Genomic DNA, 14,516 nt, shown 5'->3' with positions numbered 1-14,516 from the left:
GTCAATCTCACCGGCTTGCTGTAACAAAGGATTAACCGTATTGTGTGGAAGATGATTGTTTGCAAGAAAACAGTAAAGAACAAGTATTGCAGCAGATTTGTATTTCGAGTATAAAAGAATGGACCGGGGTCCACGAGTTCACTAGAGGTGTCTCTCCCATAAGATAAAAGCATGTTGGGTGAACAAATTACAGTCGGGCAATTGACAAATAGAGAGAGAGCATAACAATGCACATACATGTCATGATAAATATAGTGAGATTTAATTGGGCATTACGACAAAGTACATAGACCGCCATCCAACTGCATCTATGCCTAAAAAGTCCACCTTCAGGTTATCATCCGAACCCCTTCCGAGTATTAAGTTGCTAAACAACGGACAATTGCATTAAGTATGGTGCGTAATGTAATCAACAACTACATCCTTAGACATATCATCAATGTTTTATCCCTAGTGGCAACAAGCACATCCATAACCTTAGGGGTTTCGTCACTCCCCGGATTCACGGAGACATGAACCCACTATCGAGCATAAATACCCCCTCTTGGAGTTAAGAGCAAAAACTTGGCCAGAGCCTCTACTAATAACGGAGAGCATGCAAGATCATAAACAACACATAGGTAATAACTTGATAATTAACATAACATAGTATTCTCTATCCATCGGATCCCGACAAACACAACATATAGTATTACGGATAGATGATCTTGATCATGTTAGGCAGCTCACAAGATCCAACAATGAAGCACAATGAGGAGAAGACAACCATCTAGCTACTGCTATGGACCCATAGTCCAGGGGTGAACTACTCACTCATCACTCCGGAGGCGACCATGGCGGTGAAGAGTCCTCCGGGAGATGAATCCCCTCTCCGGAAGGATGCCGGAGGAGATCTCCAGAATCCCCGAGATGGGATTGGCGGCGGCGGCGTCTGCGGAAGGTTTTCCGTATCGTGGCTCTCGGTGCGGGGGTTTCGCGACGGAGGCTTTAAGTAGGCGGAAGGGCAACGTGGGGGGCCACACGAGGGCCCCACACCACAGGTCGGCGCGGCCAAGGCCTGGGCCGCGCCGCCCTATGGTGGCGGCACCTCGTGGCCCCACTTCGACTCCTCTTCGGTCTTCTGGAAGCTTCGTGGCAAAATAGGACCCTGGGCGTTGATTTCGTCCAATTCCGAGAATATTTCGTTACTAGGATTTCTGAAACCAAAAGCAGCAGAAAACAACAGAATCGGCTCTTCGGCATCTTGTTAATAGGTTAGTTCCGGAAAATGCACGAATATGACATAAAGTGTGCATAAAACATGTAGATATCATCAATAATGTGGCATGGAACATAAGAAATTATCGATACGTCGGAGACGTATCAGCATCCCCAAGCTTAGTTCCGCTCGTCCCGAGCAGGTAAAACGATAACAAAGATAATTTCTGAAGTGACATGCCATCATAACCTTGATCATACTATTTGTAAACATATGTAATGAATGCAGCGATCAAAACAATGGTAATGACATGAGTAAACAAGTGAATCATAAAGCAAAGACTTTTCATGAATAGTACTTCAAGACAAGCATCAATAAGTCTTGCATAAGAGTTAACTCATAAAGCAATAAATCAAAGTAAAGGTATTGAAGCAACACAAAGGAAGATTAAGTTTCAGCGGTTGCTTTCAACTTGTAACATGTATATCTCATGGATAATTGCCAACATAGAGTAATATAACAAGTGCAATATGCAAGTATGTAGGAATCAATGCACAGTTTCACACAAGTGTTTGCTTCTTGAGGTGGAGAGAGTTAGGTGAACTGACTCAACATAAAAGTAAAAAGAATGGTCCTTCAAAGAGGAAAGCATCGATTGCTATATTTGTGCTAGAGCTTTTATTTTGAAAACATGAAACAATTTTGTCAACGGTAGTAATAAAGCATATGAGTTATGTAAATTATATCTTACAAGTTGCAAGCCTCATGCATAGTATACTAATAGTGCCCGCACCTTGTCCTAATTAGCTTGGACTACCGGATCATCGCAATACACATGTTTTAACCAAGTGTCACAATGGGGTACCTCCATGCCGCCTGTACAAAGGTCTAAGGAGAAAGCTCACATTTTGGATTTCTCGCTTTTTATTATTCTCAACTTAGACATCCATACCGGGACAACATGGACACCAGATAATGGACTCCTCTTTAATGCATAAGCATGTGGCAACAATTATTATTCTCATATGAGATTGAGGATATATGTCCAAAACTGAAACTTCCACCATGAATCATGGCTTTAGTTAGCGGCCCAATGTTCTTCTCTAACAATATGCATGCTCCAACAATTAAGGTGGTAGATCTCTCTTACTTCGGACAAGACGGACATGCATAGCAACTCACATGATATTCAACAAAGAATAGTTGATGGCGTCCCCGAAGCATGGTTATCGCACAACAAGCAACTTAATAAGAGATAAAGTGCATAAGTACATATTCAATACCACAATAGTTTTTAAGCTATTTGTCCCATGAGCTATATATTGCAAAGGTGAATGATGGAATTTTAAAGGTAGAACTCAAGCAATTTACTTTGGAATGGCGGATAAATACCATGTAGTAGGTAGGTATGGTGGACACAAATGGCATAGTGGTTGGCTCAAGGATTTTGGATGCATGAGAAGTATTCCCTCTCGATACAAGGTTTAGGCTAGCAAGGTTATTTGAAACAAACACAAGGATGAACGGTGCAGCAAAACTCACATCAAAGACATATTGTAAACATTATAAGACTCTACACCGTCTTCCTTGTTGTTCAAAACTCAATACTAGATATTATCTAGACTCTAGAGAAACCAAATATGCAAACCAAATTAGCAAGCTCTAAGTGTTTCTTCATTAATGGGTGCAAAGTATATGATGCAAGAGCTTAAACATGAGCACAACAATTGCTAAGTATCAAATTATCCAAGACATTTTAGGATTACTACATGTAGCATTTTCCAATTCCAACCATATAACAATTTAACGAAGAAGAAACTTCGCCATGAATACTATGAGTAAAGCCTAAGGACATACTTGTCCATATGCTACAGCGGAGCGTGTCTCTCTTCCACAAAGTGAATGCTAGGATCCATTTTATTCAAACAAAAACAAAAACAAAAACAAAAACAAAACAAACCGACGCTCCAAGCAAAGTACATAAGATGTGGCCGAATAAAAATATAGTTTCAGGGGAGGAACCTGATAATGTTGTCGATGAAGAAGGGGATGCCTTGGGCATCCCCAAGCTTAGACGCTTGAGTCTTCTTAGAATATGCAGGGGTGAACCACCGGGGCATCCCCAAGCTTAGAGCTTTCACTCTCCTTGATCATATTGTATCATACTCCTCTCTTGATCCTTGAAAACTTCCTCCACACCAAACTCGAAACAACTCATTAGAGGGTTAGTGCACAATAAAAATTAACATGTTCAGAGGTGACATAATCATTCTTAACACTTCTGGACATTGCATAAAGCTACTGGACATTAATGGATCAAAGAAATTCATCCAACATAGCAAAAGAGGCAATGCGAAAGAAAAGGCAGAATCTGTCAAAACAGAACAGTCCGTAAAGATGGATTTAATTGAGGCACCAGACTTGCTCAAATGAAAATGCCCAAATTGAATGAAAGTTGCGTACATATCTGAGGATCACTCACGTAAATTGGCTTAATTTTCTGAGTTACCTAATGAGAATTAGACCCAGATTCGTGACAGCAAAGAAATCTGTTTCTGCGCAGTAATCCAAATCTAGTATTTACTTTACTATCAAAGACTTTACTTGGCACAACAAAACTCAAAACTAAGATAAGGAGAGGTTGCTACAGTAGTAAACAACTTCCAAGACTCAAATATAAAACAAAAATACTGTAGTAAAAACATGGGTTGTCTCCCATAAGCGCTTTTCTTTAACGCCTTTCAGCTAGGCGCAGAAAGTGTGTATCAAGTAACATCAAGAGACGAAGCATCAACATCATATTTTGTTCTAATAATAGAATCATAAGGTAACTTCATTCTCTTTCTAGGGAAGTGTTCCATACCTTTTTTGAGAGGAAATTGATATTTAATATTACCTTCCTTCATATCAATAGTAGCACCAACGGTTCGAAGAAAAGGTCTTCCCAATATAATGGGGCAAGATGCATTGCATTCAATATCCAAGACAACAAAATCAACGGGGACAAGGTTATTGTTAACCATAATATGAACATTATCAACTCTCCCCAAAGGTTTCTTTTTAGCATTATCAGCGAGATTAACATCCAGATAGCAGTTTTTCAATGGTGGCAAGTCAAGCATATCATAGACTTTTTTAGGCATAACAGAAATACTTGCACCAAGACCACATAAAGCATTACAATTAAAATCATTGACCCTCATTTTAATGATGGGCTCCCAACCATCCTCTAGCTTTCTAGGAATAGAAGTTTGAAGTTTTAGTTTCTCTTCTCTAGCTTTTATGAGAGCATTTGTAATATGTTTTGTGAAAGCCAAGTTTACGGCGCTAGCATTGGGACTCTTAGCAAGTTTTTGTAAGAACTTTATAACTTCAGAGATGTGGCAATCATAAAAATCTAAATCATTACAATCTAAAGCAATGGGATTATCATCCCCAAGGTTGGAAAAAAATTCAGCAGTTTTATCACAGGCAGTTTCAGCAGTTTTAGCAGTTTCAGGTAATTTTGCGCGCTTTGCACTAGGAGTAGAAACATTGCCAACACCAATTATTTTATCATTAATAGTAGGAGGTGCAGCAACATGTGGAGCATTAGCATTGCTAGTGGTGGTAATAGTCCAAACTTTAGCTACATTTTTCTCTTTAGCTAGTTTTTCATTTTCTTCTCTATCCCACCTAACACGCAGTTCAGCCATTAATCTTATATTCTCATTAATTCTAACTTGGATGGCATTTGCTGTAGTAACAATTTTATTTTCAATATCCCTATTAGGCATAACTTTCGATTTCAAAAGATCAACATCGGAGGCAAGACTATCAACCTTAGAAGCGAGAATATCAATTTTATTGAGCTTTTCCTCAACAGATTTGTTAAAGGCAGTTTGTGTACTAATAAATTCTTTAAGCATAGCTTCAAGTCCAGGGGGTGTGTTCCTATTATTGTTGTAAGAATTCCCATAAGAATTAGCATAACCGTTACCATTATTATAAGGATATGGCCTATAGTTATTACTAGAGTTGTTCCGATAAGCATTGTTGTTGAAATTATTATTTTTAATGAAGTTTACATCAACATGTTCTTCTTGGGCAACCAATGAAGCTAACGGAACATTATTAGGATCAACATTAGTCCTATCATTCACAAGCATAGACATAATAGCATCAACCTTATCATTCAAGGAAGAGGATTCTTCAACGGAATTTACCTTCTTACCTTGTGGAGCTCTTTCCGTGTGCCATTCAGAGTAATTAACCATCATATCATCAAGAAGCTTTGTAGCCGCCCCCAAAGTGATGGACATAAAGGTACCTCCAGCAGCTGAATCCAATAAATTCCGCGAAGAAAAATTTAGTCCTGCATAGAAGGTTTGGATGATCATCCAAGTAGTCGAGTCCATGGGTTGGGCAGTTTTTAACCAAAGATTTCATTCTTTCCCAAGCTTGAGCAACATGTTCATTATCCAATTGTTTAAAATTCATTATGCTACTCCTCAAAGATATAATTTTAGCAGGGGGATAATATCTACCAATAAAAGCATCCTTGCATTTAGTCCAGGAATCAATACTATTCTTAGGCGAGAGATAGCAACCAATCTTTAGCTCTTCCTCTTAATGAGAAAGGAAACAATTTTAGTTTAATAATATCACCATCTACATCTTTATACGTTTGCATTTCACATAGTTCAACAAAATTATTAAGATGGGCAGCAGCAGCATCAGAACTAACACCAGAAAATTGCTCTCGCATAACAAGATTCGATGAAAGCGAGGTTTAATTTCAAAGAATTCTGCTGTAGTAGCAGGTGGAGCAATAGGTGTGCATAGGAAATCATTATTATTTGTGGTTGTGAAGTCACACAACTTAGTATTTTCAGGGGTGGCCATTTTAGCAGTAGTAAATAAAGCAAACTAGATAAAGTAAATGCAAGTAACTAATTTTTTTTTTTGTGTTTTTGATATAGAGTGCAAGACAGTAAATAAAGTAAAACTAGCAACTAATTTTTTGTGTTTTGATATAATGCAGCAAGCAAAGTAGTAAATAAAATAAAGCAAGACAAAAACAAAGTAAAGAGATTGGGAAGTGGAGACTCCCCTTGCAGCGTGTCTTGATCTCCCCGACAACAGCGCCAGAAAAAGAGCTTGATGGAGTGTAACTCACACGTTCGTTGGGAACCCCAAGAGGAAGGTATGATGCGCACAGCAGGAAGTTTTCCCTCAGAAAGAAACCAAGGTTTATCGAACCAGGAGGAGCCAAGAAGCACGTTGAAGGTTGATGGCGGCGGGATGTAGTGCGGCGCAACACCAGGGATTCCGGCGCCAACGTGGAACCTGCACAACACAACCAAAGTACTTTGCCCCAACGAAACAGATGAGGTTGTCAATCTCACCGGCTTGCTGTAACAAAGGATTAACCGTATTGTGTGGAAGATGATTGTTTGCAAGAAAACAGTAAAGAACAAGTATTGCAGTAGATTTGTATTTCAGTATAAAAGAATGGACCGGGGTCCACAGTTCACTAGAGGTGTCTCTCCATAAGATAAAAGCATGTTGGGTGAACAAATTACAGTCGGGCAATTGACAAATAGAGAGAGCATAACAATGCACATACATGTCATGATAAATATAGTGAGATTTAATTGGGCATTACGACAAAGTACATAGACCGCCATCCAACTGCATCTATGCCTAAAAAGTCCACCTTCGAGGTTATCATCCGAACCCCTTCCAGTATTAAGTTGCTAAACAACGAGACAATTGCATTAAGTATGGTGCGTAATGTAATCAACAACTACATCCTTAGACATAGCATCAATGTTTTATCCCTAGTGGCAACAGCACATCCATAACCTTATGGGTTTACGTCACTCCCCGCATTCACGGAGACATGAACCCACTATCGAGCATAAATACTCCCTCTTGGAGTTAAGAGCAAAAACTTGGCCAGAGCCTCTACTAATAACGGAGAGCATGCAAGATCATAAACAACACATAGGTAATAACTTGATAATTAACATAACATAGTATTCTCTATCCATCGGATCCCGACAAACACAACATATAGTATTACAGATAGATGATCTTGATCATGTTAGGCAGCTCACAAGATCCAATAATGAAGCACAATGAGGAGAAGACAACCATCTAGCTACTGCTATGGACCCATAGTCCAGGGGTGAACTACTCACTCATCACTCCGGAGGCGACCATGGCGGTGAAGAGTCCTCCGGGAGATGAATCCCCTCTCCGGCAGGGTGCCGGAGGAGATCTCCGAATCCCCCGAGATGGGATTGGCGGCGGCGGCGTCTGCGGAAGGTTTTCCGTATCGTGGCTCTCGGTACCGGGGGTTTCGCGACGGAGGCTTTAAGTAGGCGGAAGGGCAACGTGGGGGCCACACGAGGGCCCCACACCACAGGTCGGCGCGGCCAAGGCCCGGGCCGCGCCGCCCTATGGTGGCGGCGCCTCGTGGCCCCACTTCGACTCCTCTTCGGTCTTCCGGAAGCTTCGTGGCAAAATAGGACCCCGGGCGTTGATTTCTTCCAATTCCGAGAATATTTCGTTACTAGGATTTCTGAAACCAAAAACAGCGAGAAAACAGAATCGGCTCTTCGGCATCTTCTTAATAGGTTAGTTCCAGAAAATGCACGAATATGACATAAAGTGTGCATAAAACATGTAGATATCATCAATAATGTGGCATGAAACATAAGAAATTATCGATACGTCGGAGACGTATCAGCAATGCCCACCATGAGGGGCTTAGGGTTGACGGATTCCTGCAGGCTGACATAAGACATCGGATACCAAACAAAAGGGGAGAGAGATTTACCTAGGTTCGGGACCCTCGATGAGGTAAAACCCTTACTTCCTGCTTGTATGATCTTGATTATCGAATATATTGGGTTACAATGGAGTAGCCGATAGGCTATGGTGGTTGTCTCGTCGAGAGGCTAAGATTCTAGGGTTCTAGCTCTTGACTTGCGGTGATTCTATGTGTTGAAGTTGTGTCTCGGCAGACCCTCTCCTGGCATTTATATAGCAGGCAAGGTCCCGAGAGTTTTGTCCGGACTCGACTAGATTACAAGGAGATATATTCTAATATTTCCTTGTATAACGTCTTCTTGCCTTGTTCGTCAAGAATCCTTCTTCGAGTATGTCTCCTTCTCTGGCACTGACGCGTAGGCCCACCTTGGATGTTGGGCAGTCTTCATGGGCTCCTAGTTGGGCCGAAGGAGGTAGTCTAATATTGGTTACCTGAAGGGTAATGCCCACATCAGTAGCCCCCTTGTATAGCCGAAGTAAAGCTTCGGGATGGACTATAAATGTCTTCGTGTGAATATCTTCATCTGTCAAAAGGAATTGAATCTTATGTCCTTTGCAATTGTAAAGTCATTTCTATCGGGTGAGCGTCCAGCGCTCTCGATGGGAGTAGCCCCGAGTCTAGGGACGGATGTTTGCAACCGTGCGTAGACTCAAGTTGTACTACTCGCAAATCTTTGTTGTCGATGCTTTCCTCATGCATCACGCAGTTTGAATTTTCTTGATATAGGGTGTGCGTCAAGCGCTCCCAATGGGAATAGCCCCCGAGTCTAGGGATGGATGCTTGCAACCGTGCATAGACTCAAGTTGTTCTACTCGAAGGTTCTGACACCGATGTTTTCTGAATTGCCTTCATCATCCGATATCTTTTTTATATCGGGTCCTCTGGAACTTCGGGTGAAATCATTTAATATGATAGTACGTAAGGGATAGAAGTAACGTGCCCAATCTTACTCGATAAATCGATGCTAGTTAACTGTCAATGGCAAAACTATGTTACTTTACTCAGGATCAAGTCCCCGGGCTCGACCTTGGATCTTCTAAAATCTTCGTCTTCACTTTCCTTTGCCTTCAATAAGTTTTATCAGGTGCGCGTCCAGCGCTCCCGATGGGAGTAGCCCCCGAGTTTAGGGACGGATGCTCGCAACCGTGCGTAGACTCAAGTAGAGAATTCGATACTGTAGATACCTTCGGATGCTTCTCAAATGAGGATTCGATACTTTTGATGACATCATTAGTGACGTGACTTCTGCGGCGGTTCGATTGACAGGACGTGACCTAGTGGGCTCACCCTATATCTGCGCGGCCAGTTAGGAAATGATTGATCCTTGCGCATTGACCAAGGCGTTTCCTCGTTTGTCGTGCGTAATGGGGGCAGTGGGCCGCCGGTTTCTCTCCCTTCTTGACACGTGTGCAATTGGATCCTCGTCCACTTCCCATGATGCTGATTTAACGGCCACGATCCACAACCATTTTTCTTTATAATTGGGGGGGGGGGGGGCGCTTTAGTTTTTAACCTTTTACGCCTCCCATACTGCTCATGTTCTACCTTTACTTTCATCTCGCCATTGCTTCTGCGTTCAAGAGCTTTCACGCAACCATGGGCAAGAAGAGGGCGACCTCCAGCTCTGGTGCCACTGCAAGTACGTCCAAGGCCAAAGAGTCCACTGCATCACGCAAGGCGGGCGCCACCGTCAATCTCTAGGCAGCGTCCACCATCTTGAAGCGCGACGAAAACAAGCTGAGGTCATTGGGGCTCATCTCTTCTGATGAGTTAAACTTTGTTCATCCAGGTTCTGACCCCAAACTCCATCCTTCACCTTGCCATTTTCATCACTATCTGCGAGGCTTTCCTCGGCATTGACCCCCACTGGGGCCTTTGGCGAAAGATCTTTTATGTCAAGCGCCATAGCGAAGGCGAAGGCCCTCACGTCGTCGGCGGAGTCGGCTTCGTCGTCAGAAAAGAAGTTCACTACCTCAATTTTCCAATGTGGGAATCGGTCCAGGGCTAAGACAAAAGTGGTTCTATCTTAGGGACCGTCCAGCGTCAAGCCACCATTCCAATCTACCGCCATTCGAAGATGTTCTTGAGGCCGTGCGAAGAAGTCTTGGAAGAATGTTTGGACTGCCGAGGAAGGAAAGGTGGCCGACCAATTGTACGAAAAGATCTTAGTCTGAAGAGTGCAGGAGGTCAGACGATGTGTGGTACTGAAGTCGCCGCGTTGCTCTTGAAGTGTCGGGTGCAACCTGTGATGTCAAGAGCTCACCAGCTCTGGATGTATACTGGCCCCAAGGACAAGGCGTGGATCAGCCCGACTGATTTCTCAGAAGATGATCTTTAGGACGAAGTGAGACGTTTAACGCGCGTCAGCCAAGAAGACATTATTTCCATGACACCAGCTCAATCCCCTTTTAATATTCGTCATCTCCCTTCCGAGGTAATATTTCATTACTTAGTATTCTTGCAATTGATTTCTCTTTCTGTGATTGCAGTTAATATTTCCTTTGTGTCTCAAAAGGCCTCTACTCTTGAAAAGTACTATCCTTTAGCATCCGAAAGTGGAGCGGATCCCGAAGATGATGTTGCATCTGAAGAGACCGAGGATAATCCCGATGTGCTTGAAGACAGTGATGCTCCGGGTGATGAAGCTCCCGAGGATGACGCACTTCTCGCTCCCAAACGTCGCAGGAGAGTCGACGAAGATTTAATTGAAACAGTGGAGTCGAGTCCTAGCGGACGCAACGACGATGATGCTAATGTAAGTCCTCCTTGCGCACCTTCTCGTGAAGCTTCAGCTCCCCCAGCTCCAAAGAGATCATCGGGTTTCTTCGCGGATAAAGATGACTTGTTGTCAATTTCGTAAGTTTTTTTTTCCCTTATGTTTCTTCCGTAGTATTTGTCGAGGATGGAGGCATGTACTGAAAGAGACTTGAAGAATGAGGCGGATCCAGGAACCTCATAGAGGTTTCTGATTATCCTTGCATATAGTGTGCTTTTGTAATTACCGTAAATAAATCACTCTTCAGAGGATCTTGTACTGCAATGATGATGTTCTTTTTTAACACCCCATGTTGTCGATGTTCATTTTATAACATCATGTCAAGTCGATGGACTGTAAGCCCAGACGAAGTTTTTATTTGTCGAAGGCAACTGATGGATCAAGTCAGTTTGCTCGTTCGACGACTCTGTAGTAACCGCAAATATATTTGCTAGGTCGTACGTATGTTTGTAATGGCGACAGCCCTAGAGTGAACGAGGGAACCATGCGCTTATTCGGCTTCGTAACGCGGTGCACCGGCGTGAGCCTTTCATATTTTGAATTGTTTCCATCAATCGCAGCACTCGCATGTTCCCTGAGGCTTGATGAAAGTATTTTTGTATGAAGATTCTTGTCAATTGCAGCACTCGCATGTTTCCTAAGGCTCTTGAAGAAAACCATAATGGATCTCCCAGCCCCCGAGTATTGCCGGGTAGGCTGCGCTATGTCGATAACCAGAGCTCCCGATGGGAGTAGTAGTAATGTATAGTTACTTTCGTCAATCGTAGCACTCGCATGTTCCCTGAGGCTCTCGACGAAAACTGTAATAAACCTTGCAGCCCCCGAGTATTGCTGGGTAAGTTGCGATATGTCGATAACTAGAGCTCTCGATGGGAGTAATAGTAGCCGACAATTCCGAAAAGCTCCCGGATATTTTCTCAAGTAAAATAATAATTATATAGAATGAATCAGAAATTTTTGTTCATAACGTGCAATTGGGGTATACATTATTTCGATGTTTGGCTAAGAAGCCTTATTGTAGAGTAAAAGGAAAGTAAACAGTCGAGGCTTAAGCATAGAAGGGTCGCAGTTGTGCAACGTTCCATGGGTTGGTTTTCTCTTGTCTTGTTGTAGTATTCTTGATGCGATAGACTCCTTCTGGAATGACTTCAGTAACAATGTAAGGCTATTCCCATGGAGATTGAAGCTTCAGATGTCCCTTCTGCTTTAATCATAGTACTAGGTCGCCTACGTCAAAGCTTCGAGTGCGCACCCTACGACTGTGATAATTTCGTATCGTCTGTTGATATACTGATGTTCTTGCCAAAGCAATATCTCGAGCTTCGTCAACAAGGTCCACATCATCTTATAACGCTTGAACGGAGGTTTTCTCATTATATGCGATGACCCGCGGTGCTTTGAAGCGAACATCGGCAGGTAGGACGGCTTCTGCTCCGTGCACAAGGAAGAAGGGAGTATACTGCGTAGATCTATTTGGCGTAATACGCAAGCTCCAAAGTACCGATGGCAGTTCTTCGACCCAAGCTTCGGCTGCCTTTGTGAGATATTTCTTAATGCCATCGCAGATTAGACCATTGATCGTCTCCACCTGCCCATTGGTTTGGAGGTGTGAAACCGAAGCGAAACTGAGCTTGATGCCATTGTCTTCACAAAATTCATGAAATTCCTTGGACGCAAAGTTGGTTCCATTATCTGTAATGATGCTATGAGGTACATCGAAACGACAGGTGATCCCCTTGAAGAATTTGACAGCCGTTGTAGCTGTTTGATTGGTTACTGGTATGGCCTCAATCCACTTGGTAAATTTGTCGACTACTACCAACAGATAAGTATGGCCACCTGGTGATGACTTTATCATTGGCCCAACCTGGTCGAGTCCCCACTGGGCAAAGGGCCATGCCAAAGGTATTGTGATAAGATCCGTGGCAGGTGCATGTGGTTTTGGTGCGAAGCGTTGGCAAGGGTCGCATTTCCGGATCAAGTCTCTTGCAACGGCTGCTGATGTTGGACAATAAAATCCAGCTCTGAAAGCTTTAACAACAAGTGCTCGGCTAATTGCATGATGACCGCACGTGCCTTCGTGTATCTCCCGCAACAGAGCCTTTCCATCGGCGATGACGATGCACCATTGGAAGATGCCAGAGATACTTCGTTTATAAAGTTTGCCAGCTACTACAGTGAATGCTTTAGAGCGACGCACAGTGCACCTGGCTTCAGCTGGATCATCGGTTAATTCCCGCCGAAGAAAATATGCTAGTAGAGGCTTAGTCCATATAGGCTCGAGGAGCATAACTTGCTGCTCGGGTCCAACAGTAATGTTTTCGGCAATGCCCTGAGGTGCAACCTCCGAGTCAATGGTCGACTCTTCCGAAGGTGCCGAAGTTTTGACCTTGATAGACCTCTGATTAATTACTTCATAGAAAACTCCATCTGGAATTGCGAAACACGTGAAACCAAATGTTTGTCAAGGCATCCGCTTCTTCGTTGCTGGCTCTGCTAATATGTTTTAATTTGCAACCTTCAAATTTGGCTTCCATCGATTGGTACATTTGTCGATAAGAAATCATGTTGTCGCTGATAGTATCGCACAAGATCATCGATTGTTGAACCACAAGGTTTGAATCTCCGTAAATATCCAGACGGGTAACGCCACATGCTTTGGCCATACACATGTCGTGCAGTAGCGCCTCATATTCTGCTTCATTGAGAAGTTCATCTTTAACACGTATCTCATATTGTCACCTTGTGGAGAAACTAGCACTACTCCTACGCCTGCGCCCGTGTATTACATTGTCCATGAACCCGACATATCGGGTGCGTCCGGAATTTGTGACTGAATTCAATCGACAAATAAATTATTGAGGATCTGAGACTTGATGACTGTTCGATTTACATAGGAAATATTATATGGCGCTAAAGCAATGGCCCACTGAGATACTCGGCTTGTGGTGTCTGGATTAGTGAGTATATTCTTCAATGAGGCTTCAGTGACAACGATTATAGGATGTTCAGCAAAGTAATGCCGCAATTTCCATGCTGTCCTCCATACGGCATATGCTAGCTTCTGGTAGTGCGGATACCGCTGCTTTGCTCATGTGAGTACTTCACTGAGATAGTAAACAGGGCGTTGCACGCCATGAACTTTTCCTGCTTCCGCGCGCTCGACTATAGGCACAGTGCTAACAACTTGACTGGTTGCAACGATATAGAGTAGCATCGGCTCCCTATCATGTGGAGTAACGAGAATCGGGGAAGTTGAGAGAACCTTCTTTAGATTGTCAAAAGCTTCATGTGCTTCTGTAGTTCACTCGAACTTCTCTGATTTCTTCATTACCTCATAGAAGGGCAACGCCTTTTCTCCTAATTTTGTAATGAACCTGCTGAGAGCTGCTACGCGTCCTGCTAGCTGCTGCACCTGCTGCAGATTCCTTGGCAGCTCCATATCAAGGACAACCTTGATCTTCAAGGGATTTGCTTCTATTCCTCTAGCTGAAATGAAGTACCGAGTACTGGGCCTCCTGGTACTCCGAAAAAGCATTTTTTCGGGTTCAGCTTGATCTTGCAGCGGTCGAGGTTGTCGAAAGTCTCACGCAAGTCGTCGATCAGTGTGGCGGTGATTCGGGTCTTGATGACGATGTCGTCGATATAAACCTTGATATTCCGACCAATCTGCTCCCCAAGGCAGGCTTGCATACACCGTTGATAGGTTGCGCCCGCGCTTT

The sequence above is a fragment of the Lolium rigidum genome, chromosome 5 (assembly GCF_022539505.1).
Source record: "Lolium rigidum isolate FL_2022 chromosome 5, APGP_CSIRO_Lrig_0.1, whole genome shotgun sequence".
NCBI lineage: Eukaryota > Viridiplantae > Streptophyta > Magnoliopsida > Poales > Poaceae > Lolium > Lolium rigidum.
Note: the sequence above shows the minus strand (reverse complement) of the source record.